The sequence below is a fragment of the Schistocerca cancellata genome, chromosome 2 (assembly GCF_023864275.1).
Source record: "Schistocerca cancellata isolate TAMUIC-IGC-003103 chromosome 2, iqSchCanc2.1, whole genome shotgun sequence".
Lineage (NCBI taxonomy): Eukaryota > Metazoa > Arthropoda > Insecta > Orthoptera > Acrididae > Schistocerca > Schistocerca cancellata.
This window is the reverse complement of record NC_064627.1, coordinates 1053302146-1053327437: the sequence shown is the minus strand read 5'-3', so window position 1 is coordinate 1053327437 and position 25292 is coordinate 1053302146. Positions and strand designations below refer to the sequence as shown.

Below are 25292 nucleotides of genomic sequence, written 5' to 3'. Positions count from 1 at the left end.
GTGCTGTGACCAGTGAAATGTTTTAGCGCGTCCCGACAAGTCGCGTTCGGGTCCCCTATCAGCTCCCACACAATGTGACGATTTCTTTGTCACCATACTTCCACGGGGAAATCGGCGTTGCCTTTTTGAAACAGTAAAATCGTAGTGGCCCGTGGGGGGATCGAACCCACGACCTTCGCGCTATTAGCACGACGCTCTAACCAACTGAGCTAACGGGCCTCGGTACAGACAGTCTCCCATTGCTTTGCGGGAATTGCTCTGCGTATTGCCATGTAACATTTCTATGGCAGCAATCCAACAGTGGACCAGCGTCTCTTCTCCCTCTATGCCGCTGCTCGTAGTAATTTCGTTGCGTGCCCGTTTCTCTCGACTGTTGTCAGCTGACGTTTACGAACCAGTAGCTATAATGCGAGGAGGACGTGAAACAGCATTTCGCACGGTCAAAACTTGTCGTGATTTGTTCCGAAAAAATTCCATTCCGGTACCGGGAATCGAACCCGGGCCTCCTGGGTGAAAGCCAGGTATCCTAGCCACTAGACCACACCGGACGTGCACATCGTTCTCCGGGTTTACACCCCCTCCACTCGCTTTCCGTGTCGCACTTTCCCTGTTTGCGAGCATCTTCTCGCGCATGGCAAAAGTCTCAGTCCATTTCTTTTGGCCTCGTTGTTACAGGGGTAGGAGGAAAAGCAAAGCTGTAAGTAGTAATATTTATTTACTTATTTCGCAAGTAAAGACCTGCTGCCTGTCATTATATAGCAGGTCATACATTGTGTGACTTTACATGTTATATCATACGAAATTCAGTTTTATTACTAGTACTTTTTTTCTTGAAAATTTTACAAAAGAACTGCAACTAGTAATAACAGGAAGTAAACATTTTCACGCTGAGTCGTTGAAGCCTTGTGGATAACAAACTACTAAGTGTTTCGCTCCTTCGCAACCCCAGAGCCGTCGACTTAGCTGTGAACGACAGTAAATTAAATGCCCCGGGTGAGGATCGAACTCACGACCTTAAGATTATGAGACTTACGCGCTGCCTACTGCGCTACCGAGGCTGGCGAACGCCACACCTTCTGGAATCTTGCTAAGTACCGAATACCAGTGGTACAGAGTCTGCACTCCCTGGCTCATTTTTTCTGTTGCTACACGTGCATTCCCGGCGCGGCAGGCAACTTGCGATGTTAGGCCGACGCCAGTATGTACAATAGCACGCAAGAGTCCAAACGAGCAGTCGTGCGCGCTGCATGATTGCTTCTTTCCACACGGAATCCCGCGGTTCATTCTCATGGCTCACGCAGTTCGAGTGCGAAAGACACGCAGCACCACTATCGGAGAAAAAACAAAACGATGCATCGGCCGGGAATCGAACCCGGGCCGCCCGCGTGGCAGGCGAGCATTCTACCACTTTTTTTTTTTTTTTTTTTTTTTTTTTTTTTTTTTTTTTTTTTTTTAGGGCCTCCCAACTCCCCTTATAGCCCTCCTTGCTCTCACCAAAATGTGCCTTCATCGGCGAGCTTCAACGCTATCATATCTGTTGTGGTATATGCTCGTCGCTGACGGCTTCTCTCGTGGATCGTGGTGTGAAAATCAATAAATGAAAGAACATACTTCCACATAGTCAAATCTGCTGTCATTCCATGGAATGCACAATAAAAGACACCGTACATCTTCAAACGGCGAAAATGTCAAAATGAAACATCCATCCTAAAAGAAGCCACAGGCGACTAGGAACTAAAAGTCTTAAGAGAGTTCTTCTTTGTAAAAAAAACACAATAAATACCATGTCCATTCTTGGAGAACTAGAGGCGCTTGGAGAAAACAAACTAAAAACCCACTCCGAAGTTCATAAGAAGAAGGTAGGGAAAGGAAAGTAAAATAATATTGTCACTTCCATGGGAGAAACGAAATGCATCACTGCGGTAAGTCAGATAAAAGAAATGAAAAATATTTTTCTTCTGCAGCGCATAATATCCTCACAGACGCATCAAAACCATCAGGTAAAATGCAAACAAAATGATTGAAAAATGAACAATAAGAGATAGCCTCCTCAGTCTTCAATAGAGTTTTCTGTGTATCAATGATTGAACGTCTTCGCGTAACCATGTTGTAACGCCGCACGTAGAAAATTGGCAAAAAGTTCGTTGTAATGCTTGAGCCGCTTTACATGGGAATGTGCATCCCACATGTACGCTAAATAAGTACACACGTCCTTAACTTGGCAGTCCAGAATTGCAAAGACCGTGTGGCCTAGGAGCCACACCATTGTATTGTGCTTCGCGCGAGGGAACGGTTTAAACCCTGGCGCAAGGACATCATTGACAGTCACGTTTGAGGGTGTCGTCCTGTTGATCAGAGCCACCATGACCCTGCACAGTTCCCAGACGGCCGACACAAGGCGACATTGAAAGCGATGCTCCCGTGTGTCCGGAACGCCGCAAGCACCACAGTTGGCAGACGGCAGCAGGCGGATGTCCGAGAGACGTTGGTTTGTGGCCACCGTATTGTTGACCAGTTTATACCACTGGGACCGAACGCCGGAGGGCAACACTGAGTGATGAATATTAAGCCACACTTGCCGCCAGTTGGTCGCGGGGAAGCGAAGAGCGAGCTTGTGAGGGGGTGGCTTCCCCACCATTGCCGCATACAATCCGCGAACATTCCGGTTCCTGTCCAGCGCCGTTTCCAGGACGTAGCTCCGCTGCAGGTAGTAAGCTCTGACGTAGCCGAGTTGATACGGGATGCCCACCACGGACACCGGTGCGCTCTCGGAGGGCGGCCGGTAAGCGACGAGCAAGGCCGCCGCCGTTCCATCCGGGCTGTCAGCTTGCAGGGCGGCCGTGCGGTGCACCAGCAGCGCCGAACACTTCCGGGAAAAATCTACGAGGCCGAGTCCGCCGAAGGTGGTGTCGAGGACGCAGGTCGCCGCCCGAACCTTGAAAATTTCGTGGCGCCACAGGAGCCAGTACGCGGCCTGCGAGAATGACCGGGCGAGTGGTCGCGGAACGTCCAGGAGTTGTGCCACGTACCAGGCCTTGGAATACACGGCGCTGTTAATTAGGTCGACCTTCTGGAGGAGGGTGAGGCGTCGGCTGGCGTAAGTCTTACAGAGGCCTTTGACATGATTGAGCAGCCGGCGCCAGGTCCGCGCCCGCATCTGCTGAGGATTAGCGGTAACATCGAGGCCCAAGATCGTATGAGTACGGGCTACTCGAAACCAAGTCTGATCGGGATCCACTTCGCAATTTCCTAAGGGAATCAATACAGTCTTCCTTGGATTAATCAGGGCACCCGACGCACATTCATACAACCCCAGTAAGGGCCGGATTTGATGAAAATCGGTGTCGTCGCCGATAAAAACACCTACGTCGTCAGCGTAAGCGAGACACTTCACTGAGGCACGATGAATATCCACGCCGCCTATCGTGCGGTCAAGCGCTCGCAACAGTGGGTCCAAAGCAATTACAAAAAGGTACATAGATAAGGGACAGCCCTGTCGCACCGATCTACTAAGAACTATAGGTGGCGTTCGCCATCCGTTAATTGTCACCACCGAACTGGCCCCCGTCAGGAAATGGCGAATCACGCGAAGGAAGCGGAAGCCAAAACCCATCCTTTCCAGAACTTGCATCAAATAATCGTGGCTCATCCTGTCAAACGCATTGGCAAAGTCCACTGAAAGGACAGCTGCTGAAAGTCGGTGGACGGCGGAGTAAGCGATGACGTCACGATAGGTTGAAGCCGCATTGAATATGGTTCGCCTCTTAACGCCGCAAGATTGATATGGACAGATGACATTGTCCATGACTGCCTGCATCTTCGCCGCAACGCATCTGGCCGCCAGCTTGTAATCAGCATTTAACAGCGTGATTGGCCTAAGATCGGTGACACGACACGTACCCCGTTTTTTGGGGATAAGAACAATGTGCCCTTCGAGAAACTGACTCGGGATGGCAATGCCGCGAAGCACTTCGTTCACCACTACCGTAAACTTGTCCCCTACAATATCCCAGAAAGCAATATAAAATTCTGTAGGAAGACCGTCGGGTCCAGGCGACTTGCCCGTTGTACTGGCTTTCAATATCTGTAATACTTCCTGGTTCGACATCTCTGCAACCAGCTCTTCACGGTCATGATCGGACAAGCAGTCGACTAAGTCTTGTAATAAAAGCCGCGTGGCCTCGCCGTCCGCGGTAGCGTCGTGAAAAAGCGAAGTATAATAGTCGGCGATATGGCGGACAATTTCGTGCCGCTGCGATAAGACAATCCCCGCATCAGTTTCCAACGCATCAATATACTTTTTGCGAGCCTGTTTCTTCTCCCGGGCAACATGATAGAGCGACGGCTCCTCGTCATCGATGTGGCACAAGGGACGGCTCCGAATCATTAAACCTTTCGACCTTTCCCGGTGCAACCGCAGAATTCTGGCTTTAATTTTGCTCAGACGGAGTCTAACGTTGGCGTCGGGGCCAACAGGTGAATTGATAGCATCCTGTAAGCACTGCTGATAAAATGCCAACGTACGCCTGTGCCAGTAACTCGCTTCGCGACTATATAATTGCGCCGCCTTCCGCAAAATCGGTTTGGCATGCGCCACCCACCACTCGATGCAGGACCCGTAATGGTGGACTTTCGCTAAACACCGCTGCCACGCAACACGCACCTCCGCACGGAGCCCTTCGGCACCCAGATACCCGGTATTCAATTTCCAATATGTTGGAAGAGATTTCGTGCGACAGCACTGCAACCGCAAAGCACACACGTAGCCACAATGATCACTCATGGCGACAGGCAGAACTTCGACTGCGCATAAAGCGTCTGTTAGCTCCCGTGATACGTAGATTCTATCAATTCTACTGGCTCCTCCAGTAGAAAAGTGCGTATACTGCGTCATGATGGGGTGGTAGTGACGCCACGAATCACGCAATTCCGCTGCAGTTAAAAGGGTATTCAGTTCTGCACATTTAGTTGGGGTGGGATATTGGTCCGCATTGGCAACAACACAATTGAAATCACCACCGAATATAATGGGACGAGCCGTAGCCAAAAAGGGGCATACGTCCGTGGTAAAAAAACGAGCTCTTGTGCGTTTTTGATCAGTCCCCGAGGGCACATACACGTTGACAAATTGGACGCCCGCAATGACACACGCCAGTACACGACCGTCAGGGAGAAGTCTGATGTCCGTAGGTTCGAAAAACGACTTAAATAAAATTGCTGTGCCACAGTTATTGTCACTATTAAGATTGTAAATAGCATCGTAGCCTGGAATATTGCTAAAAACATCACTAGACACTTCTTGAAGAAGGGCAATACTAAAATTTCCATGATATAATACATCTTTAAAAGCAGCTACCTTGTGCACCGCTGAGATACCGGCAACGTTTAATGTCAAAACAGAAAACACACTCGATGGGTGTGGGTGCGTTGACATTTTAAGCAGATGGACAAGACAGAGCAATATAAAAAGCACCAACGAAGTGATAGAAACGCTGGACTGACACTTAAATGAATGGCAGCTGGCAGAAAATGGAAATTTCAATAGTTCTTAAAACACTGTAGTGGTTAGTAGCAAGTCTACAAAAAACATGGCACAACAATACACTGGACACAGTTCAAGACACATTCGTTTCTAGGTCAAGTGCAATGTAGGTGGACTCGTGACAACGATGTGGGCCTGCGCGCATTTCTACTGGCCCCCCTCGTCCTCCTGCTGCTGCCACCACGGGCTGTGAGTGTCAGGTGGCGGGGGTGGTCGTGCGTCGCCCGACGGCTTGGTGGCTTCCGCCTGGCCACCGCGCGATGCGACGGCCGGCTGTGACGGCACAGAATGTTTGCGCGGGCGCTGTGGTGACTGCTCACTGCTCTGTTCCAATTTACGCTTCGCAGCGGCAATGTCCTGTTCCTTCCCGGCACTGAGAAATTGTTTCAACCGTTCAGTGTGTGCTCTAATCTTCTCTGTCCTGGCGGGGCTGCTACTACGGGAGGAACCCTGTGACATTGCCTCACTTTCACTGCCACTCTCCGTGGCTGGCGGATTCGCGAGGACGGCCGGGTTCTGTTCCTTGACCTGTTTACTCTTGCCCCGCTGGCGACGTTGCTTTTTGCTTTCCGCTGAAAGCGGTACAGTATCGGCAGAAGTTGGTACCGGGAGGGACGGCGGGGGTAAAGAAGCGTCTGTTGCCTCCACCGACTCCGATTGAACGGCAGCAGTATTAACAGGGCGTATGTCCCTTTCGTCATCAACCCGGTCGGTCGGGGTAGGCGGGTCCTGGACAACCTCCATTTCCTCCTGCCCGACAGTCGTGTTACCATGTTCCGCGACAGGCGTGCCTTCGACGGAAACAATGGCCGTCGGTCGGGCGGTCGGACGATCGGTCGGACCGGTAAAAGATGTTCCTGCTACAACCTCACTCATGAGAGGCACAAACTTATCGCCACCACCCACATCTTCGCGCGGTAACTGAACTGGCCGCCGTCGAGGGCAGTCACCCCTCAAATGTTCCGTGGAATGGCATACGGCACATGTCGGCGGTTGCCCGATATATGAGATTTGTGCACGAACCCCACCGATTACAAAATAGGAAGGAATATGTTGTCTCAAATCCATCCGGACACTACGCACACCACTAGCTACTTTGTAACGGTATGCACTCGACCACTTCTCCATTGTAATATTCAGAACGTCACCAAAACGAGACAAAGCACGAGATAAAATTTGATCAGGGCATTCCGGTGGTACATTAAAAACACGGACAGTTCGAATTCCATACCCTGACGCCACGATTTGCACAGTACTAATACTGCCGTCTGCATGTTTAAAACGGCGACTGCCACCAAATTTAGCAACAAATTTTTCACACATGTCACCAGAGGTAAATTTCAAGAACAAGCAATACTGAACAAAGTCCAATTGAAAGGTGTCTACGATTTCTTCCGGTATCTTTAAGTCTTCGAATAACCATTCGTGTATTTCAAATGCGGTAGGGCGGACAGCACTTCTATCAAAGACACACTGAGCGGTGTTAGCTCTCGAAAATGTCGACATTTTGTTACTTACAAATCTTGAAGTCAGAAATCACGAAGAACGAAGCGCCAAAGTCCCGGCGATGTAAACAAATCGACGACGGCAGCGGAGCTCCGCGCGACGTGCTGCCTGGTGCTTTCCGCGCAGACGTCTGAGGGGAAAGTGGGACTGCCGTCCAGCGCCGTCGCATCCTCTCGAGAGAATGCTACAGACGCTGAATCCTGCACTGCACTGCTTAAAAATGATCGTCTAAGTACTCTTGCGGCGCACGCACGCGACGACTCTTGCCAAAGGACGCGAAACGTGCCTAGAGACGCTGCCTGGATGAGCTCGCCTACCCCGTAACGCGCCTACAGCTACGACCACCTTCAGGCGCCGCCGACAGGCGGGAAGCAGACACAGCGCGGCTCGCGAGGCGCGCGACGGAACTGTGCGGTGGTGGTGTAATGGTCAGCATAGTTGCTTTCCAAGCAGTTGATCCGGGTTCGATTCCCGGCCACCGCTGCAGGCTTTTACTTTTGCGTATGAGTACTTTTGCCACGCGTCCTTAAATTAATGTTTCTTTGCCCATCTTACTCGCTGCACGCCACCCTCTAGCGTGTGCGTCGATTCCCCTTGAGTCTCGACTTGTCTCGACTTTGCTCAGCTGACGCGAGAGCTGACGCTCTCCAATCGGCCTATATCAAAAGGACAAGCACGCGAAACGACTGAGAGAGGTATGGCGAGGCGGGCAGAACATTACTTATGCCTCGAGTAAATACCTGCTGCCTGTTATCATGTATTGTCTGATTTTACATGTTCTGTCAGACAAATTCAGTTTTATTACTAGTAGATTTCTTTTTTTTTTTCTTTGTTGAAAATTTTACAACACGCTCCTTCATTTCACTGTGGCCGCACGGCGCGACTTGGCATACCGAGAGGCAAAACGTGGCGCCAGTGCCCTTGACCGAATAGCGCTGCAGCTCCGAAACCGAAGAGGAAAGAGAAATACGAATTGAAACTGTCGACAGTGCCCTATGTTCGCAGGCGGTCACCCGCCCAAGCACTGACAACGCCCGACGTCGCGCAGTTGTGGTGATCGGACGAGAAACTGTGTGTTCAGCGTGCTGTGACCAGTGAAATGTTTTAGCGCGTCCCGACAAGTCGCGTTCGGGTCCCCTATCAGCTCCCACACAATGTGACGATTTCTTTGTCACCATACTTCCACGGGGAAATCGGCGTTGCCTTTTTGAAACAGTAAAATCGTAGTGGCCCGTGGGGGGATCGAACCCACGACCTTCGCGCTATTAGCACGACGCTCTAACCAACTGAGCTAACGGGCCTCGGTACAGACAGTCTCCCATTGCTTTGCGGGAATTGCTCTGCGTATTGCCATGTAACATTTCTATGGCAGCAATCCAACAGTGGACCAGCGTCTCTTCTCCCTCTATGCCGCTGCTCGTAGTAATTTCGTTGCGTGCCCGTTTCTCTCGACTGTTGTCAGCTGACGTTTACGAACCAGTAGCTATAATGCGAGGAGGACGTGAAACAGCATTTCGCACGGTCAAAACTTGTCGTGATTTGTTCCGAAAAAATTCCATTCCGGTACTGGGAATCGAACCCGGGCCTCCTGGGTGAAAGCCAGGTATCCTAGCCACTAGACCACACCGGACGTGCACATCGTTCTCCGGGTTTACACCCCCTCCACTCGCTTTCCGTGTCGCACTTTCCCTGTTTGCGAGCATCTTCTCGCGCATGGCAAAAGTCTCAGTCCATTTCTTTTGGCCTCGTTGTTACAGGGGTAGGAGGAAAAGCAAAGCTGTAAGTAGTAATATTTATTTACTTATTTCGCAAGTAAAGACCTGCTGCCTGTCATTATATAGCAGGTCATACATTGTGTGACTTTACATGTTATATCATACGAAATTCAGTTTTATTACTAGTACTTTTTTTCTTGAAAATTTTACAAAAGAACTGCAACTAGTAATAACAGGAAGTAAACATTTTCACGCTGAGTCGTTGAAGCCTTGTGGATAACAAACTACTAAGTGTTTCGCTCCTTCGCAACCCCAGAGCCGTCGACTTAGCTGTGAACGACAGTAAATTAAATGCCCCGGGTGAGGATCGAACTCACGACCTTAAGATTATGAGACTTACGCGCTGCCTACTGCGCTACCGAGGCTGGCGAACGCCACACCTTCTGGAATCTTGCTAAGTACCGAATACCAGTGGTACAGAGTCTGCACTCCCTGGCTCATTTTTTCTGTTGCTACACGTGCATTCCCGGCGCGGCAGGCAACTTGCGATGTTAGGCCGACGCCAGTATGTACAATAGCACGCAAGAGTCCAAACGAGCAGTCGTGCGCGCTGCATGATTGCTTCTTTCCACACGGAATCCCGCGGTTCATTCTCATGGCTCACGCAGTTCGAGTGCGAAAGACACGCAGCACCACTATCGGAGAAAAAACAAAACGATGCATCGGCCGGGAATCGAACCCGGGCCGCCCGCGTGGCAGGCGAGCATTCTACCACTGAACCACCGATGCTCAGCTAGTTCACAGCTTCCTGGTGCTTTCCGCGGCAGACGTCTGAGGGGAAAGTGGGACTGCCGTCCAGCGCCGTCGCATCCTCTCGAGAGAATGCTACAGACGCTGAATCCTGCACTGCACTGCTTAAAAATGATCGTCTAAGTACTCTTGCGGCGCACGCACGCGACGACTCTTGCCAAAGGACGCGAAACGTGCCTAGAGACGCTGCCTGGATGAGCTCGCCTACCCCGTAACGCGCCTACAGCTACGACCACCTTCAGGCGCCGCCGACAGGCGGGAAGCAGACACAGCGCGGCTCGCGAGGCGCGCGACGGAACTGTGCGGTGGTGGTGTAATGGTCAGCATAGTTGCCTTCCAAGCAGTTGATCCGGGTTCGATTCCCGGCCACCGCAGCAGGCTTTTACTTTTGCGTATGAGTACTTTTGCCACGCGTCCTTAAATTAATGTTTCTTTGCCCATCTTACTCGCTGCACGCCACCCTCTAGCGTGTGCGTCGATTCCCCTTGTGCTCAGCTGACGCGAGAGCTGACGCTCTCCAATCGGCCTATATCAAAAGGACAAGCACGCGAAACGACTGAGAGAGGTATGGCGAGGCGGGCACAACATTACTTATGCCTCGAGTAAATACCTGCTGCCTGTTATCATGTATTGTCTGATTTTACATGTTCTGTCAGACAAATTCAGTTTTATTACTAGTAGATTTCTTTTTTTTTTTCTTTGTTGAAAATTTTACAACACGCTCCTTCATTTCACTGTGGCCGCACGGCGCGACTTGGCATACCGAGAGGCAAAACGTGGCGCCAGTGCCCTTGACCGAATAGCGCTGCAGCTCCGAAACCGAAGAGGAAAGAGAAATACGAATTGAAACTGTCGACAGTGCCCTATGTTCGCAGGCGGTCACCCGCCCAAGCACTGACAACGCCCGACGTCGCGCAGTTGTGGTGATCGGACGAGAAACTGTGTGTTCAGCGTGCTGTGACCAGTGAAATGTTTTAGCGCGTCCCGACAAGTCGCGTTCGGGTCCCCTATCAGCTCCCACACAATGTGACGATTTCTTTGTCACCATACTTCCACGGGGAAATCGGCGTTGCCTTTTTGAAACAGTAAAATCGTAGTGGCCCGTGGGGGGATCGAACCCACGACCTTCGCGCTATTAGCACGACGCTCTAACCAACTGAGCTAACGGGCCTCGGTACAGACAGTCTCCCATTGCTTTGCGGGAATTGCTCTGCGTATTGCCATGTAACATTTCTATGGCAGCAATCCAACAGTGGACCAGCGTCTCTTCTCCCTCTATGCCGCTGCTCGTAGTAATTTCGTTGCGTGCCCGTTTCTCTCGACTGTTGTCAGCTGACGTTTACGAACCAGTAGCTATAATGCGAGGAGGACGTGAAACAGCATTTCGCACGGTCAAAACTTGTCGTGATTTGTTCCGAAAAAATTCCATTCCGGTACTGGGAATCGAACCCGGGCCTCCTGGGTGAAAGCCAGGTATCCTAGCCACTAGACCACACCGGACGTGCACATCGTTCTCCGGGTTTACACCCCCTCCACTCGCTTTCCGTGTCGCACTTTCCCTGTTTGCGAGCATCTTCTCGCGCATGGCAAAAGTCTCAGTCCATTTCTTTTGGCCTCGTTGTTACAGGGGTAGGAGGAAAAGCAAAGCTGTAAGTAGTAATATTTATTTACTTATTTCGCAAGTAAAGACCTGCTGCCTGTCATTATATAGCAGGTCATACATTGTGTGACTTTACATGTTATATCATACGAAATTCAGTTTTATTACTAGTACTTTTTTTCTTGAAAATTTTACAAAAGAACTGCAACTAGTAATAACAGGAAGTAAACATTTTCACGCTGAGTCGTTGAAGCCTTGTGGATAACAAACTACTAAGTGTTTCGCTCCTTCGCAACCCCAGAGCCGTCGACTTAGCTGTGAACGACAGTAAATTAAATGCCCCGGGTGAGGATCGAACTCACGACCTTAAGATTATGAGACTTACGCGCTGCCTACTGCGCTACCGAGGCTGGCGAACGCCACACCTTCTGGAATCTTGCTAAGTACCGAATACCAGTGGTACAGAGTCTGCACTCCCTGGCTCATTTTTTCTGTTGCTACACGTGCATTCCCGGCGCGGCAGGCAACTTGCGATGTTAGGCCGACGCCAGTATGTACAATAGCACGCAAGAGTCCAAACGAGCAGTCGTGCGCGCTGCATGATTGCTTCTTTCCACACGGAATCCCGCGGTTCATTCTCATGGCTCACGCAGTTCGAGTGCGAAAGACACGCAGCACCACTATCGGAGAAAAAACAAAACGATGCATCGGCCGGGAATCGAACCCGGGCCGCCCGCGTGGCAGGCGAGCATTCTACCACTGAACCACCGATGCTCAGCTAGTTCACAGCTTCCTGGTGCTTTCCGCGGCAGACGTCTGAGGGGAAAGTGGGACTGCCGTCCAGCGCCGTCGCATCCTCTCGAGAGAATGCTACAGACGCTGAATCCTGCACTGCACTGCTTAAAAATGATCGTCTAAGTACTCTTGCGGCGCACGCACGCGACGACTCTTGCCAAAGGACGCGAAACGTGCCTAGAGACGCTGCCTGGATGAGCTCGCCTACCCCGTAACGCGCCTACAGCTACGACCACCTTCAGGCGCCGCCGACAGGCGGGAAGCAGACACAGCGCGGCTCGCGAGGCGCGCGACGGAACTGTGCGGTGGTGGTGTAATGGTCAGCATAGTTGCTTTCCAAGCAGTTGATACGGGTTCGATTCCCGGCCACCGCTGCAGGCTTTTACTTTTGCGTATGAGTACTTTTGCCACGCGTCCTTAAATTAATGTTTCTTTGCCCATCTTACTCGCTGCACGCCACCCTCTAGCGTGTGCGTCGATTCCCCTTGAGTCTCGACTTGTCTCGACTTTGCTCAGCTGACGCGAGAGCTGACGCTCTCCAATCGGCCTATATCAAAAGGACAAGCACGCGAAACGACTGAGAGAGGTATGGCGAGGCGGGCACAACATTACTTATGCCTCGAGTAAATACCTGCTGCCTGTTATCATGTATTGTCTGATTTTACATGTTCTGTCAGACAAATTCAGTTTTATTACTAGTAGATTTCTTTTTTTTTTTCTTTGTTGAAAATTTTACAACACGCTCCTTCATTTCACTGTGGCCGCACGGCGCGACTTGGCATACCGAGAGGCAAAACGTGGCGCCAGTGCCCTTGACCGAATAGCGCTGCAGCTCCGAAACCGAAGAGGAAAGAGAAATACGAATTGAAACTGTCGACAGTGCCCTATGTTCGCAGGCGGTCACCCGCCCAAGCACTGACAACGCCCGACGTCGCGCAGTTGTGGTGATCGGACGAGAAACTGTGTGTTCAGCGTGCTGTGACCAGTGAAATGTTTTAGCGCGTCCCGACAAGTCGCGTTCGGGTCCCCTATCAGCTCCCACACAATGTGACGATTTCTTTGTCACCATACTTCCACGGGGAAATCGGCGTTGCCTTTTTGAAACAGTAAAATCGTAGTGGCCCGTGGGGGGATCGAACCCACGACCTTCGCGCTATTAGCACGACGCTCTAACCAACTGAGCTAACGGGCCTCGGTACAGTCAGTCTCCCATTGCTTTGCGGGAATTGCTCTGCGTATTGCCATGTAACATTTCTATGGCAGCAATCCAACAGTGGACCAGCGTCTCTTCTCCCTCTATGCCGCTGCTCGTAGTAATTTCGTTGCGTGCCCGTTTCTCTCGACTGTTGTCAGCTGACGTTTACGAACCAGTAGCTATAATGCGAGGAGGACGTGAAACAGCATTTCGCACGGTCAAAACTTGTCGTGATTTGTTCCGAAAAAATTCCATTCCGGTACCGGGAATCGAACCCGGGCCTCCTGGGTGAAAGCCAGGTATCCTAGCCACTAGACCACACCGGACGTGCACATCGTTCTCCGGGTTTACACCCCCTCCACTCGCTTTCCGTGTCGCACTTTCCCTGTTTGCGAGCATCTTCTCGCGCATGGCAAAAGTCTCAGTCCATTTCTTTTGGCCTCGTTGTTACAGGGGTAGGAGGAAAAGCAAAGCTGTAAGTAGTAATATTTATTTACTTATTTCGCAAGTAAAGACCTGCTGCCTGTCATTATATAGCAGGTCATACATTGTGTGACTTTACATGTTATATCATACGAAATTCAGTTTTATTACTAGTACTTTTTTTCTTGAAAATTTTACAAAAGAACTGCAACTAGTAATAACAGGAAGTAAACATTTTCACGCTGAGTCGTTGAAGCCTTGTGGATAACAAACTACTAAGTGTTTCGCTCCTTCGCAACCCCAGAGCCGTCGACTTAGCTGTGAACGACAGTAAATTAAATGCCCCGGGTGAGGATCGAACTCACGACCTTAAGATTATGAGACTTACGCGCTGCCTACTGCGCTACCGAGGCTGGCGAACGCCACACCTTCTGGAATCTTGCTAAGTACCGAATACCAGTGGTACAGAGTCTGCACTCCCTGGCTCATTTTTTCTGTTGCTACACGTGCATTCCCGGCGCGGCAGGCAACTTGCGATGTTAGGCCGACGCCAGTATGTACAATAGCACGCAAGAGTCCAAACGAGCAGTCGTGCGCGCTGCATGATTGCTTCTTTCCACACGGAATCCCGCGGTTCATTCTCATGGCTCACGCAGTTCGAGTGCGAAAGACACGCAGCACCACTATCGGAGAAAAAACAAAACGATGCATCGGCCGGGAATCGAACCCGGGCCGCCCGCGTGGCAGGCGAGCATTCTACCACTGAACCACCGATGCTCAGCTAGTTCACAGCTTCCTGGTGCTTTCCGCGGCAGACGTCTGAGGGGAAAGTGGGACTGCCGTCCAGCGCCGTCGCATCCTCTCGAGAGAATGCTACAGACGCTGAATCCTGCACTGCACTGCTTAAAAATGATCGTCTAAGTACTCTTGCGGCGCACGCACGCGACGACTCTTGCCAAAGGACGCGAAACGTGCCTAGAGACGCTGCCTGGATGAGCTCGCCTACCCCGTAACGCGCCTACAGCTACGACCACCTTCAGGCGCCGCCGACAGGCGGGAAGCAGACACAGCGCGGCTCGCGAGGCGCGCGACGGAACTGTGCGGTGGTGGTGTAATGGTCAGCATAGTTGCCTTCCAAGCAGTTGATCCGGGTTCGATTCCCGGCCACCGCAGCAGGCTTTTACTTTTGCGTATGAGTACTTTTGCCACGCGTCCTTAAATTAATGTTTCTTTGCCCATCTTACTCGCTGCACGCCACCCTCTAGCGTGTGCGTCGATTCCCCTTGTGCTCAGCTGACGCGAGAGCTGACGCTCTCCAATCGGCCTATATCAAAAGGACAAGCACGCGAAACGACTGAGAGAGGTATGGCGAGGCGGGCACAACATTACTTATGCCTCGAGTAAATACCTGCTGCCTGTTATCATGTATTGTCTGATTTTACATGTTCTGTCAGACAAATTCAGTTTTATTACTAGTAGATTTCTTTTTTTTTTTCTTTGTTGAAAATTTTACAACACGCTCCTTCATTTCACTGTGGCCGCACGGCGCGACTTGGCATACCGAGAGGCAAAACGTGGCGCCAGTGCCCTTGACCGAATAGCGCTGCAGCTCCGAAACCGAAGAGGAAAGAGAAATACGAATTGAAACTGTCGACAGTGCCCTATGTTCGCAGGCGGTCACCCGCCCAAGCACTGACAACGCCCGACGTCGCGCAGTTGTGGTGATCGGACGAGAAACTGTGTGTTCAGCGTGCTGTGACCAGTGAAATTTTTTAGCGCGTCCCGACAAGTCGCGTTCGGGTCCCCTATCAGCTCCCACACAATGTGACGATTTCTTTGTCACCATACTTCCACGGGGAAATCGGCGTTGCCTTTTTGAAACAGTAAAATCGTAGTGGCCCGTGGGGGGATCGAACCCACGACCTTCGCGCTATTAGCACGACGCTCTAACCAACTGAGCTAACGGGCCTCGGTACAGACAGTCTCCCATTGCTTTGCGGGAATTGCTCTGCGTATTGCCATGTAACATTTCTATGGCAGCAATCCAACAGTGGACCAGCGTCTCTTCTCCCTCTATGCCGCTGCTCGTAGTAATTTCGTTGCGTGCCCGTTTCTCTCGACTGTTGTCAGCTGACGTTTACGAACCAGTAGCTATAATGCGAGGAGGACGTGAAACAGCATTTCGCACGGTCAAAACTTGTCGTGATTTGTTCCGAAAAAATTCCATTCCGGTACCGGGAATCGAACCCGGGCCTCCTGGGTGAAAGCCAGGTATCCTAGCCACTAGACCACACCGGACGTGCACATCGTTCTCCGGGTTTACACCCCCTCCACTCGCTTTCCGTGTCGCACTTTCCCTGTTTGCGAGCATCTTCTCGCGCATGGCAAAAGTCTCAGTCCATTTCTTTTGGCCTCGTTGTTACAGGGGTAGGAGGAAAAGCAAAGCTGTAAGTAGTAATATTTATTTACTTATTTCGCAAGTAAAGACCTGCTGCCTGTCATTATATAGCAGGTCATACATTGTGTGACTTTACATGTTATATCATACGAAATTCAGTTTTATTACTAGTACTTTTTTTCTTGAAAATTTTACAAAAGAACTGCAACTAGTAATAACAGGAAGTAAACATTTTCACGCTGAGTCGTTGAAGCCTTGTGGATAACAAACTACTAAGTGTTTCGCTCCTTCGCAACCCCAGAGCCGTCGACTTAGCTGTGAACGACAGTAAATTAAATGCCCCGGGTGAGGATCGAACTCACGACCTTAAGATTATGAGACTTACGCGCTGCCTACTGCGCTACCGAGGCTGGCGAACGCCACACCTTCTGGAATCTTGCTAAGTACCGAATACCAGTGGTACAGAGTCTGCACTCCCTGGCTCATTTTTTCTGTTGCTACACGTGCATTCCCGGCGCGGCAGGCAACTTGCGATGTTAGGCCGACGCCAGTATGTACAATAGCACGCAAGAGTCCAAACGAGCAGTCGTGCGCGCTGCATGATTGCTTCTTTCCACACGGAATCCCGCGGTTCATTCTCATGGCTCACGCAGTTCGAGTGCGAAAGACACGCAGCACCACTATCGGAGAAAAAACAAAACGATGCATCGGCCGGGAATCGAACCCGGGCCGCCCGCGTGGCAGGCGAGCATTCTACCACTGAACCACCGATGCTCAGCTAGTTCACAGCTTCCTGGTGCTTTCCGCGGCAGACGTCTGAGGGGAAAGTGGGACTGCCGTCCAGCGCCGTCGCATCCTCTCGAGAGAATGCTACAGACGCTGAATCCTGCACTGCACTGCTTAAAAATGATCGTCTAAGTACTCTTGCGGCGCACGCACGCGACGACTCTTGCCAAAGGACGCGAAACGTGCCTAGAGACGCTGCCTGGATGAGCTCGCCTACCCCGTAACGCGCCTACAGCTACGACCACCTTCAGGCGCCGCCGACAGGCGGGAAGCAGACACAGCGCGGCTCGCGAGGCGCGCGACGGAACTGTGCGGTGGTGGTGTAATGGTCAGCATAGTTGCCTTCCAAGCAGTTGATCCGGGTTCGATTCCCGGCCACCGCTGCAGGCTTTTACTTTTGCGTATGAGTACTTTTGCCACGCGTCCTTAAATTAATGTTTCTTTGCCCATCTTACTCGCTGCACGCCACCCTCTAGCGTGTGCGTCGATTCCCCTTGAGTCTCGACTTGTCTCGACTTTGCTCAGCTGACGCGAGAGCTGACGCTCTCCAATCGGCCTATATCAAAAGGACAAGCACGCGAAACGACTGAGAGAGGTATGGCGAGGCGGGCACAACATTACTTATGCCTCGAGTAAATACCTGCTGCCTGTTATCATGTATTGTCTGATTTTACATGTTCTGTCAGACAAATTCAGTTTTATTACTAGTAGATTTCTTTTTTTTTTTCTTTGTTGAAAATTTTACAACACGCTCCTTCATTTCACTGTGGCCGCACGGCGCGACTTGGCATACCGAGAGGCAAAACGTGGCGCCAGTGCCCTTGACCGAATAGCGCTGCAGCTCCGAAACCGAAGAGGAAAGAGAAATACGAATTGAAACTGTCGACAGTGCCCTATGTTCGCAGGCGGTCACCCGCCCAAGCACTGACAACGCCCGACGTCGCGCAGTTGTGGTGATCGGACGAGAAACTGTGTGTTCAGCGTGCTGTGACCAGTGAAATTTTTTAGCGCGTCCCGACAAGTCGCGTTCGGGTCCCCTATCAGCTCCCACACAATGTGACGATTTCTTTGTCACCATACTTCCACGGGGAAATCGGCGTTGCCTTTTTGAAACAGTAAAATCGTAGTGGCCCGTGGGGGGATCGAACCCACGACCTTCGCGCTATTAGCACGACGCTCTAACCAACTGAGCTAACGGGCCTCGGTACAGACAGTCTCCCATTGCTTTGCGGGAATTGCTCTGCGTATTGCCATGTAACATTTCTATGGCAGCAATCCAACAGTGGACCAGCGTCTCTTCTCCCTCTATGCCGCTGCTCGTAGTAATTTCGTTGCGTGCCCGTTTCTCTCGACTGTTGTCAGCTGACGTTTACGAACCAGTAGCTATAATGCGAGGAGGACGTGAAACAGCATTTTGCACGGTCAAAACTTGTCGTGATTTGTTCCGAAAAAATTCCATTCCGGTACCGGGAATCGAACCCGGGCCTCCTGGGTGAAAGCCAGGTATCCTAGCCACTAGACCACACCGGACGTGCACATCGTTCTCCGGGTTTACACCCCCTCCACTCGCTTTCCGTGTCGCACTTTCCCTGTTTGCGAGCATCTTCTCGCGCATGGCAAAAGTCTCAGTCCATTTCTTTTGGCCTCGTTGTTACAGGGGTAGGAGGAAAAGCAAAGCTGTAAGTAGTAATATTTATTTACTTATTTCGCAAGTAAAGACCTGCTGCCTGTCATTATATAGCAGGTCATACATTGTGTGACTTTACATGTTATATCATACGAAATTCAGTTTTATTACTAGTACTTTTTTTCTTGAAAATTTTACAAAAGAACTGCAACTAGTAATAACAGGAAGTAAACATTTTCACGCTGAGTCGTTGAAGCCTTGTGGATAACAAACTACTAAGTGTTTCGCTCCTTCGCAACCCCAGAGCCGTCGACTTAGCTGTGAACGACAGTAAATTAAATGCCCCGGGTGAGGATCGAACTCACGACCTTAAGATTATGAGACTTACGCGCTGCCTACTGCGCTACCGAGGCTGGCGAACGCCACACCTTCTGGAATCTTGCTAAGTACCGAATACCAGTGGTACAGAGTCTGCACTCCCTGGCTCATTTTTTCTGTTGCTACACGTGCATTCCCGGCGCGGCAGGCAACTTGCGATGTTAGGCCGACGCCAGTATGTACAATAGCACGCAAGAGTCCAAACGAGCAGTCGTGCGCGCTGCATGATTGCTTCTTTCCACACGGAATCCCGCGGTTCATTCTCATGGCTCACGCAGTTCGAGTGCGAAAGACACGCAGCACCACTATCGGAGAAAAAACAAAACGATGCATCGGCCGGGAATCGAACCCGGGCCGCCCGCGTGGCAGGCGAGCATTCTACCACTGAACCACCGATGCTCAGCTAGTTCACAGCTTCCTGGTGCTTTCCGCGGCAGACGTCTGAGGGGAAAGTGGGACTGCCGTCCAGCGCCGTCGCATCCTCTCGAGAGAATGCTACAGACGCTGAATCCTGCACTGCACTGCTTAAAAATGATCGTCTAAGTACTCTTGCGGCGCACGCACGCGACGACTCTTGCCAAAGGACGCGAAACGTGCCTAGAGACGCTGCCTGGATGAGCTCGCCTACCCCGTAACGCGCCTACAGCTACGACCACCTTCAGGCGCCGCCGACAGGCGGGAAGCAGACACAGCGCGGCTCGCGAGGCGCGCGACGGAACTGTGCGGTGGTGGTGTAATGGTCAGCATAGTTGCCTTCCAAGCAGTTGATCCGGGTTCGATTCCCGGCCACCGCTGCAGGCTTTTACTTTTGCGTATGAGTACTTTTGCCACGCGTCCTTAAATTAATGTTTCTTTGCCCATCTTACTCGCTGCACGCCACCCTCTAGCGTGTGCGTCGATTCCCCTTGAGTCTCGACTTGTCTCGACTTTGCTCAGCTGACGCGAGAGCTGACGCTCTCCAATCGGCCTATATCAAAAGGACAAGCACGCGAAACGACTGAGAGAGGTATGGCGAGGCGGGCACAACATTACTTATGCCTCGAGTAAATACCTGCTGCCTGTTATCATGTATTGTCTGATTTTACATGTTCTGTCAGACAAATTCAGTTTTATTACTAGTAGATTTCTTTTTTTTTTTCTTTGTTGAAAATTTTACAACACGCTCCTTCATTTCACTGTGGCCGCACGGCGCGACTTGGCATACCGAGAGGCAAAACGTGGCGCCAGTGCCCTTGACCGAATAGCGCTGCAGCTCCGAAACCGAAGAGGAAAGAGAAATACGAATTGAAACTGTCGACAGTGCCCTATGTTCGCAGGCGCTCACCCGCCCAAGCACTGACAACGCCCGACGTCGCGCAGTTGTGGTGATCGGACGAGAAACTGTGTGTTCAGCGTGCTGTGACCAGTGAAATTTTTTAGCGCGTCCCGACAAGTCGCGTTCGGGTCCCCTATCAGCTCCCACACAATGTGACGATTTCTTTGTCACCATACTTCCACGGGGAAATCGGCGTTGCCTTTTTGAAACAGTAAAATCGTAGTGGCCCGTGGGGGGATCGAACCCACGACCTTCGCGCTATTAGCACGACGCTCTAACCAACTGAGCTAACGGGCCTCGGTACAGACAGTCTCCCATTGCTTTGCGGGAATTGCTCTGCGTATTGCCATGTAACATTTCTATGGCAGCAATCCAACAGTGGACCAGCGTCTCTTCTCCCTCTATGCCGCTGCTCGTAGTAATTTCGTTGCGTGCCCGTTTCTCTCGACTGTTGTCAGCTGACGTTTACGAACCAGTAGCTATAATGCGAGGAGGACGTGAAACAGCATTTCGCACGGTCAAAACTTGTCGTGATTTGTTCCGAAAAAATTCCATTCCGGTACCGGGAATCGAACCCGGGCCTCCTGGGTGAAAGCCAGGTATCCTAGCCACTAGACCACACCGGACGTGCACATCGTTCTCCGGGTTTACACCCCCTCCACTCGCTTTCCGTGTCGCACTTTCCCTGTTTGCGAGCATCTTCTCGCGCATGGCAAAAGTCTCAGTCCATTTCTTTTGGCCTCGTTGTTACAGGGGTAGGAGGAAAAGCAAAGCTGTAAGTAGTAATATTTATTTACTTATTTCGCAAGTAAAGACCTGCTGCCTGTCATTATATAGCAGGTCATACATTGTGTGACTTTACATGTTATATCATACGAAATTCAGTTTTATTACTAGTACTTTTTTTCTTGAAAATTTTACAAAAGAACTGCAACTAGTAATAACAGGAAGTAAACATTTTCACGCTGAGTCGTTGAAGCCTTGTGGATAACAAACTACTAAGTGTTTCGCTCCTTCGCAACCCCAGAGCCGTCGACTTAGCTGTGAACGACAGTAAATTAAATGCCCCGGGTGAGGATCGAACTCACGACCTTAAGATTATGAGACTTACGCGCTGCCTACTGCGCTACCGAGGCTGGCGAACGCCACACCTTCTGGAATCTTGCTAAGTACCGAATACCAGTGGTACAGAGTCTGCACTCCCTGGCTCATTTTTTCTGTTGCTACACGTGCATTCCCGGCGCGGCAGGCAACTTGCGATGTTAGGCCGACGCCAGTATGTACAATAGCACGCAAGAGTCCAAACGAGCAGTCGTGCGCGCTGCATGATTGCTTCTTTCCACACGGAATCCCGCGGTTCATTCTCATGGCTCACGCAGTTCGAGTGCGAAAGACACGCAGCACCACTATCGGAGAAAAAACAAAACGATGCATCGGCCGGGAATCGAACCCGGGCCGCCCGCGTGGCAGGCGAGCATTCTACCACTGAACCACCGATGCTCAGCTAGTTCACAGCTTCCTGGTGCTTTCCGCGGCAGACGTCTGAGGGGAAAGTGGGACTGCCGTCCAGCGCCGTCGCATCCTCTCGAGAGAATGCTACAGACGCTGAATCCTGCACTGCACTGCTTAAAAATGATCGTCTAAGTACTCTTGCGGCGCACGCACGCGACGACTCTTGCCAAAGGACGCGAAACGTGCCTAGAGACGCTGCCTGGATGAGCTCGCCTACCCCGTAACGCGCCTACAGCTACGACCACCTTCAGGCGCCGCCGACAGGCGGGAAGCAGACACAGCGCGGCTCGCGAGGCGCGCGACGGAACTGTGCGGTGGTGGTGTAATGGTCAGCATAGTTGCCTTCCAAGCAGTTGATCCGGGTTCGATTCCCGGCCACCGCAGCAGGCTTTTACTTTTGCGTATGAGTACTTTTGCCACGCGTCCTTAAATTAATGTTTCTTTGCCCATCTTACTCGCTGCACGCCACCCTCTAGCGTGTGCGTCGATTCCCCTTGTGCTCAGAAACGCGAGAGCTGACGCTCTCCAATCGGCCTATATCAAAAGGACAAGCACGCGAAACGACTGAGAGAGGTATGGCGAGGCGGGCACAACATTACTTATGCCTCGAGTAAATACCTGCTGCCTGTTATCATGTATTGTCTGATTTTACATGTTCTGTCAGACAAATTCAGTTTTATTACTAGTAGATTTCTTTTTTTTTTTCTTTGTTGAAAATTTTACAACACGCTCCTTCATTTCACTGTGGCCGCACGGCGCGACTTGGCATACCGAGAGGCAAAACGTGGCGCCAGTGCCCTTGACCGAATAGCGCTGCAGCTCCGAAACCGAAGAGGAAAGAGAAATACGAATTGAAACTGTCGACAGTGCCCTATGTTCGCAGGCGGTCACCCGCCCAAGCACTGACAACGCCCGACGTCGCGCAGTTGTGGTGATCGGACGAGAAACTGTGTGTTCAGCGTGCTGTGACCAGTGAAATGTTTTAGCGCGTCCCGACAAGTCGCGTTCGGGTCCCCTATCAGCTCCCACACAATGTGACGATTTCTTTGTCACCATACTTCCACGGGGAAATCGGCGTTGCCTTTTTGAAACAGTAAAATCGTAGTGGCCCGTGGGGGGATCGAACCCACGACCTTCGCGCTATTAGCACGACGCTCTAACCAACTGAGCTAACGGGCCTCGGTACAGACAGTCTCCCATTGCTTTGCGGGAATTGCTCTGCGTATTGCCATGTAACATTTCTATGGCAGCAATCCAACAGTGGACCAGCGTCTCTTCTCCCTCTATGCCGCTGCTCGTAGTAATTTCGTTGCGTGCCCGTTTCTCTCGACTGTTGTCAGCTGACGTTTACGAACCAGTAGCTATAATGCGAGGAGGACGTGAAACAGCATTTCGCACGGTCAAAACTTGTCGTGATTTGTTCCGAAAAAATTCCATTCCGGTACCGGGAATCGAACCCGGGCCTCCTGGGTGAAAGCCAGGTATCCTAGCCACTAGACCACACCGGACGTACACATCGTTCTCCGGGTTTACACCCCCTCCACTCGCTTTCCGTGTCGCACTTTCCCTGTTTGCGAGCATCTTCTCGCGCATGGCAAAAGTCTCAGTCCATTTCTTTTGGCCTCGTTGTTACAGGGGTAGGAGGAAAAGCAAAGCTGTAAGTAGTAATATTTATTTACTTATTTCGCAAGTAAAGACCTGCTGCCTGTCATTATATAGCAGGTCATACATTGTGTGACTTTACATGTTATATCATACGAAATTCAGTTTTATTACTAGTACTTTTTTTCTTGAAAATTTTACAAAAGAACTGCAACTAGTAATAACAGGAAGTAAACATTTTCACGCTGAGTCGTTGAAGCCTTGTGGATAACAAACTACTAAGTGTTTCGCTCCTTCGCAACCCCAGAGCCGTCGACTTAGCTGTGAACGACAGTAAATTAAATGCCCCGGGTGAGGATCGAACTCACGACCTTAAGATTATGAGACTTACGCGCTGCCTACTGCGCTACCGAGGCTGGCGAACGCCACACCTTCTGGAATCTTGCTAAGTACCGAATACCAGTGGTACAGAGTCTGCACTCCCTGGCTCATTTTTTCTGTTGCTACACGTGCATTCCCGGCGCGGCAGGCAACTTGCGATGTTAGGCCGACGCCAGTATGTACAATAGCACGCAAGAGTCCAAACGAGCAGTCGTGCGCGCTGCATGATTGCTTCTTTCCACACGGAATCCCGCGGTTCATTCTCATGGCTCACGCAGTTCGAGTGCGAAAGACACGCAGCACCACTATCGGAGAAAAAACAAAACGATGCATCGGCCGGGAATCGAACCCGGGCCGCCCGCGTGGCAGGCGAGCATTCTACCACTGAACCACCGATGCTCAGCTAGTTCACAGCTTCCTGGTGCTTTCCGCGGCAGACGTCTGAGGGGAAAGTGGGACTGCCGTCCAGCGCCGTCGCATCCTCTCGAGAGAATGCTACAGACGCTGAATCCTGCACTGCACTGCTTAAAAATGATCGTCTAAGTACTCTTGCGGCGCACGCACGCGACGACTCTTGCCAAAGGACGCGAAACGTGCCTAGAGACGCTGCCTGGATGAGCTCGCCTACCCCGTAACGCGCCTACAGCTACGACCACCTTCAGGCGCCGCCGACAGGCGGGAAGCAGACACAGCGCGGCTCGCGAGGCGCGCGACGGAACTGTGCGGTGGTGGTGTAATGGTCAGCATAGTTGCCTTCCAAGCAGTTGATCCGGGTTCGATTCCCGGCCACCGCAGCAGGCTTTTACTTTTGCGTATGAGTACTTTTGCCACGCGTCCTTAAATTAATGTTTCTTTGCCCATCTTACTCGCTGCACGCCACCCTCTAGCGTGTGCGTCGATTCCCCTTGTGCTCAGCTGACGCGAGAGCTGACGCTCTCCAATCGGCCTATATCAAAAGGACAAGCACGCGAAACGACTGAGAGAGGTATGGCGAGGCGGGCACAACATTACTTATGCCTCGAGTAAATACCTGCTGCCTGTTATCATGTATTGTCTGATTTTACATGTTCTGTCAGACAAATTCAGTTTTATTACTAGTAGATTTCTTTTTTTTTTCTTTGTTGAAAATTTTACAACACGCTCCTTCATTTCACTGTGGCCGCACGGCGCGACTTGGCATACCGAGAGGCAAAACGTGGCGCCAGTGCCCTTGACCGAATAGCGCTGCAGCTCCGAAACCGAAGAGGAAAGAGAAATACGAATTGAAACTGTCGACAGTGCCCTATGTTCGCAGGCGGTCACCCGCCCAAGCACTGACAACGCCCGACGTCGCGCAGTTGTGGTGATCGGACGAGAAACTGTGTGTTCAGCGTGCTGTGACCAGTGAAATGTTTTAGCGCGTCCCGACAAGTCGCGTTCGGGTCCCCTATCAGCTCCCACACAATGTGACGATTTCTTTGTCACCATACTTCCACGGGGAAATCGGCGTTGCCTTTTTGAAACAGTAAAATCGTAGTGGCCCGTGGGGGGATCGAACCCACGACCTTCGCGCTATTAGCACGACGCTCTAACCAACTGAGCTAACGGGCCTCGGTACAGACAGTCTCCCATTGCTTTGCGGGAATTGCTCTGCGTATTGCCATGTAACATTTCTATGGCAGCAATCCAACAGTGGACCAGCGTCTCTTCTCCCTCTATGCCGCTGCT

General features: G+C 51.3%; 40 non-coding genes across 40 annotated transcripts; 8 read left to right on the top strand and 32 right to left on the bottom strand.

Moving 5' to 3' along the window:
* Positions 1-145: 145 nt before the first annotated feature.
* Trnai-aau (transfer RNA isoleucine (anticodon AAU)) lies at positions 146-219 on the bottom strand. The gene has a single exon. It is a non-coding gene; the product is annotated as a tRNA-Ile (tRNA).
* A 257-nt stretch (positions 220-476) lies between these two features.
* Positions 477-548, bottom strand: Trnae-uuc (transfer RNA glutamic acid (anticodon UUC)). Its single transcript has one exon. It is a non-coding gene; the product is annotated as a tRNA-Glu (tRNA).
* A 437-nt stretch (positions 549-985) lies between these two features.
* Trnam-cau (transfer RNA methionine (anticodon CAU)) lies at positions 986-1058 on the bottom strand. The gene has a single exon. It is a non-coding gene; the product is annotated as a tRNA-Met (tRNA).
* Positions 1059-7459: 6401 nt separating this feature from the next.
* Trnag-ucc (transfer RNA glycine (anticodon UCC)) lies at positions 7460-7531 on the top strand. Its single transcript has one exon. It is a non-coding gene; the product is annotated as a tRNA-Gly (tRNA).
* Positions 7532-8275: 744 nt separating this feature from the next.
* Trnai-aau (transfer RNA isoleucine (anticodon AAU)) lies at positions 8276-8349 on the bottom strand. The gene has a single exon. It is a non-coding gene; the product is annotated as a tRNA-Ile (tRNA).
* A 257-nt stretch (positions 8350-8606) lies between these two features.
* Positions 8607-8678, bottom strand: Trnae-uuc (transfer RNA glutamic acid (anticodon UUC)). Its single transcript has one exon. It is a non-coding gene; the product is annotated as a tRNA-Glu (tRNA).
* A 437-nt stretch (positions 8679-9115) lies between these two features.
* On the bottom strand, positions 9116-9188 carry Trnam-cau (transfer RNA methionine (anticodon CAU)). The gene has a single exon. It is a non-coding gene; the product is annotated as a tRNA-Met (tRNA).
* A 293-nt stretch (positions 9189-9481) lies between these two features.
* Positions 9482-9552, bottom strand: Trnag-gcc (transfer RNA glycine (anticodon GCC)). Its single transcript has one exon. It is a non-coding gene; the product is annotated as a tRNA-Gly (tRNA).
* A 323-nt stretch (positions 9553-9875) lies between these two features.
* Trnag-ucc (transfer RNA glycine (anticodon UCC)) lies at positions 9876-9947 on the top strand. The gene has a single exon. It is a non-coding gene; the product is annotated as a tRNA-Gly (tRNA).
* A 723-nt stretch (positions 9948-10670) lies between these two features.
* Trnai-aau (transfer RNA isoleucine (anticodon AAU)) lies at positions 10671-10744 on the bottom strand. Its single transcript has one exon. It is a non-coding gene; the product is annotated as a tRNA-Ile (tRNA).
* A 257-nt stretch (positions 10745-11001) lies between these two features.
* On the bottom strand, positions 11002-11073 carry Trnae-uuc (transfer RNA glutamic acid (anticodon UUC)). Its single transcript has one exon. It is a non-coding gene; the product is annotated as a tRNA-Glu (tRNA).
* A 437-nt stretch (positions 11074-11510) lies between these two features.
* Trnam-cau (transfer RNA methionine (anticodon CAU)) lies at positions 11511-11583 on the bottom strand. The gene has a single exon. It is a non-coding gene; the product is annotated as a tRNA-Met (tRNA).
* Positions 11584-11876: 293 nt separating this feature from the next.
* Trnag-gcc (transfer RNA glycine (anticodon GCC)) lies at positions 11877-11947 on the bottom strand. Its single transcript has one exon. It is a non-coding gene; the product is annotated as a tRNA-Gly (tRNA).
* A 323-nt stretch (positions 11948-12270) lies between these two features.
* On the top strand, positions 12271-12342 carry Trnag-ucc (transfer RNA glycine (anticodon UCC)). The gene has a single exon. It is a non-coding gene; the product is annotated as a tRNA-Gly (tRNA).
* Positions 12343-13086: 744 nt separating this feature from the next.
* Positions 13087-13160, bottom strand: Trnai-aau (transfer RNA isoleucine (anticodon AAU)). Its single transcript has one exon. It is a non-coding gene; the product is annotated as a tRNA-Ile (tRNA).
* A 257-nt stretch (positions 13161-13417) lies between these two features.
* Trnae-uuc (transfer RNA glutamic acid (anticodon UUC)) lies at positions 13418-13489 on the bottom strand. The gene has a single exon. It is a non-coding gene; the product is annotated as a tRNA-Glu (tRNA).
* Positions 13490-13926: 437 nt separating this feature from the next.
* Positions 13927-13999, bottom strand: Trnam-cau (transfer RNA methionine (anticodon CAU)). The gene has a single exon. It is a non-coding gene; the product is annotated as a tRNA-Met (tRNA).
* A 293-nt stretch (positions 14000-14292) lies between these two features.
* Positions 14293-14363, bottom strand: Trnag-gcc (transfer RNA glycine (anticodon GCC)). The gene has a single exon. It is a non-coding gene; the product is annotated as a tRNA-Gly (tRNA).
* Positions 14364-14686: 323 nt separating this feature from the next.
* Positions 14687-14758, top strand: Trnag-ucc (transfer RNA glycine (anticodon UCC)). The gene has a single exon. It is a non-coding gene; the product is annotated as a tRNA-Gly (tRNA).
* A 723-nt stretch (positions 14759-15481) lies between these two features.
* Trnai-aau (transfer RNA isoleucine (anticodon AAU)) lies at positions 15482-15555 on the bottom strand. Its single transcript has one exon. It is a non-coding gene; the product is annotated as a tRNA-Ile (tRNA).
* A 257-nt stretch (positions 15556-15812) lies between these two features.
* On the bottom strand, positions 15813-15884 carry Trnae-uuc (transfer RNA glutamic acid (anticodon UUC)). Its single transcript has one exon. It is a non-coding gene; the product is annotated as a tRNA-Glu (tRNA).
* A 437-nt stretch (positions 15885-16321) lies between these two features.
* Positions 16322-16394, bottom strand: Trnam-cau (transfer RNA methionine (anticodon CAU)). Its single transcript has one exon. It is a non-coding gene; the product is annotated as a tRNA-Met (tRNA).
* Positions 16395-16687: 293 nt separating this feature from the next.
* Trnag-gcc (transfer RNA glycine (anticodon GCC)) lies at positions 16688-16758 on the bottom strand. The gene has a single exon. It is a non-coding gene; the product is annotated as a tRNA-Gly (tRNA).
* Positions 16759-17081: 323 nt separating this feature from the next.
* On the top strand, positions 17082-17153 carry Trnag-ucc (transfer RNA glycine (anticodon UCC)). Its single transcript has one exon. It is a non-coding gene; the product is annotated as a tRNA-Gly (tRNA).
* Positions 17154-17897: 744 nt separating this feature from the next.
* Positions 17898-17971, bottom strand: Trnai-aau (transfer RNA isoleucine (anticodon AAU)). Its single transcript has one exon. It is a non-coding gene; the product is annotated as a tRNA-Ile (tRNA).
* A 257-nt stretch (positions 17972-18228) lies between these two features.
* Positions 18229-18300, bottom strand: Trnae-uuc (transfer RNA glutamic acid (anticodon UUC)). Its single transcript has one exon. It is a non-coding gene; the product is annotated as a tRNA-Glu (tRNA).
* Positions 18301-18737: 437 nt separating this feature from the next.
* Trnam-cau (transfer RNA methionine (anticodon CAU)) lies at positions 18738-18810 on the bottom strand. The gene has a single exon. It is a non-coding gene; the product is annotated as a tRNA-Met (tRNA).
* A 293-nt stretch (positions 18811-19103) lies between these two features.
* On the bottom strand, positions 19104-19174 carry Trnag-gcc (transfer RNA glycine (anticodon GCC)). The gene has a single exon. It is a non-coding gene; the product is annotated as a tRNA-Gly (tRNA).
* Positions 19175-19497: 323 nt separating this feature from the next.
* Trnag-ucc (transfer RNA glycine (anticodon UCC)) lies at positions 19498-19569 on the top strand. Its single transcript has one exon. It is a non-coding gene; the product is annotated as a tRNA-Gly (tRNA).
* A 744-nt stretch (positions 19570-20313) lies between these two features.
* Trnai-aau (transfer RNA isoleucine (anticodon AAU)) lies at positions 20314-20387 on the bottom strand. Its single transcript has one exon. It is a non-coding gene; the product is annotated as a tRNA-Ile (tRNA).
* A 257-nt stretch (positions 20388-20644) lies between these two features.
* Trnae-uuc (transfer RNA glutamic acid (anticodon UUC)) lies at positions 20645-20716 on the bottom strand. The gene has a single exon. It is a non-coding gene; the product is annotated as a tRNA-Glu (tRNA).
* Positions 20717-21153: 437 nt separating this feature from the next.
* Trnam-cau (transfer RNA methionine (anticodon CAU)) lies at positions 21154-21226 on the bottom strand. The gene has a single exon. It is a non-coding gene; the product is annotated as a tRNA-Met (tRNA).
* Positions 21227-21519: 293 nt separating this feature from the next.
* Trnag-gcc (transfer RNA glycine (anticodon GCC)) lies at positions 21520-21590 on the bottom strand. Its single transcript has one exon. It is a non-coding gene; the product is annotated as a tRNA-Gly (tRNA).
* A 323-nt stretch (positions 21591-21913) lies between these two features.
* Positions 21914-21985, top strand: Trnag-ucc (transfer RNA glycine (anticodon UCC)). Its single transcript has one exon. It is a non-coding gene; the product is annotated as a tRNA-Gly (tRNA).
* A 722-nt stretch (positions 21986-22707) lies between these two features.
* Trnai-aau (transfer RNA isoleucine (anticodon AAU)) lies at positions 22708-22781 on the bottom strand. Its single transcript has one exon. It is a non-coding gene; the product is annotated as a tRNA-Ile (tRNA).
* A 257-nt stretch (positions 22782-23038) lies between these two features.
* Trnae-uuc (transfer RNA glutamic acid (anticodon UUC)) lies at positions 23039-23110 on the bottom strand. The gene has a single exon. It is a non-coding gene; the product is annotated as a tRNA-Glu (tRNA).
* A 437-nt stretch (positions 23111-23547) lies between these two features.
* On the bottom strand, positions 23548-23620 carry Trnam-cau (transfer RNA methionine (anticodon CAU)). The gene has a single exon. It is a non-coding gene; the product is annotated as a tRNA-Met (tRNA).
* Positions 23621-23913: 293 nt separating this feature from the next.
* Trnag-gcc (transfer RNA glycine (anticodon GCC)) lies at positions 23914-23984 on the bottom strand. The gene has a single exon. It is a non-coding gene; the product is annotated as a tRNA-Gly (tRNA).
* A 323-nt stretch (positions 23985-24307) lies between these two features.
* On the top strand, positions 24308-24379 carry Trnag-ucc (transfer RNA glycine (anticodon UCC)). The gene has a single exon. It is a non-coding gene; the product is annotated as a tRNA-Gly (tRNA).
* A 722-nt stretch (positions 24380-25101) lies between these two features.
* Positions 25102-25175, bottom strand: Trnai-aau (transfer RNA isoleucine (anticodon AAU)). The gene has a single exon. It is a non-coding gene; the product is annotated as a tRNA-Ile (tRNA).
* Positions 25176-25292: the final 117 nt, after the last annotated feature.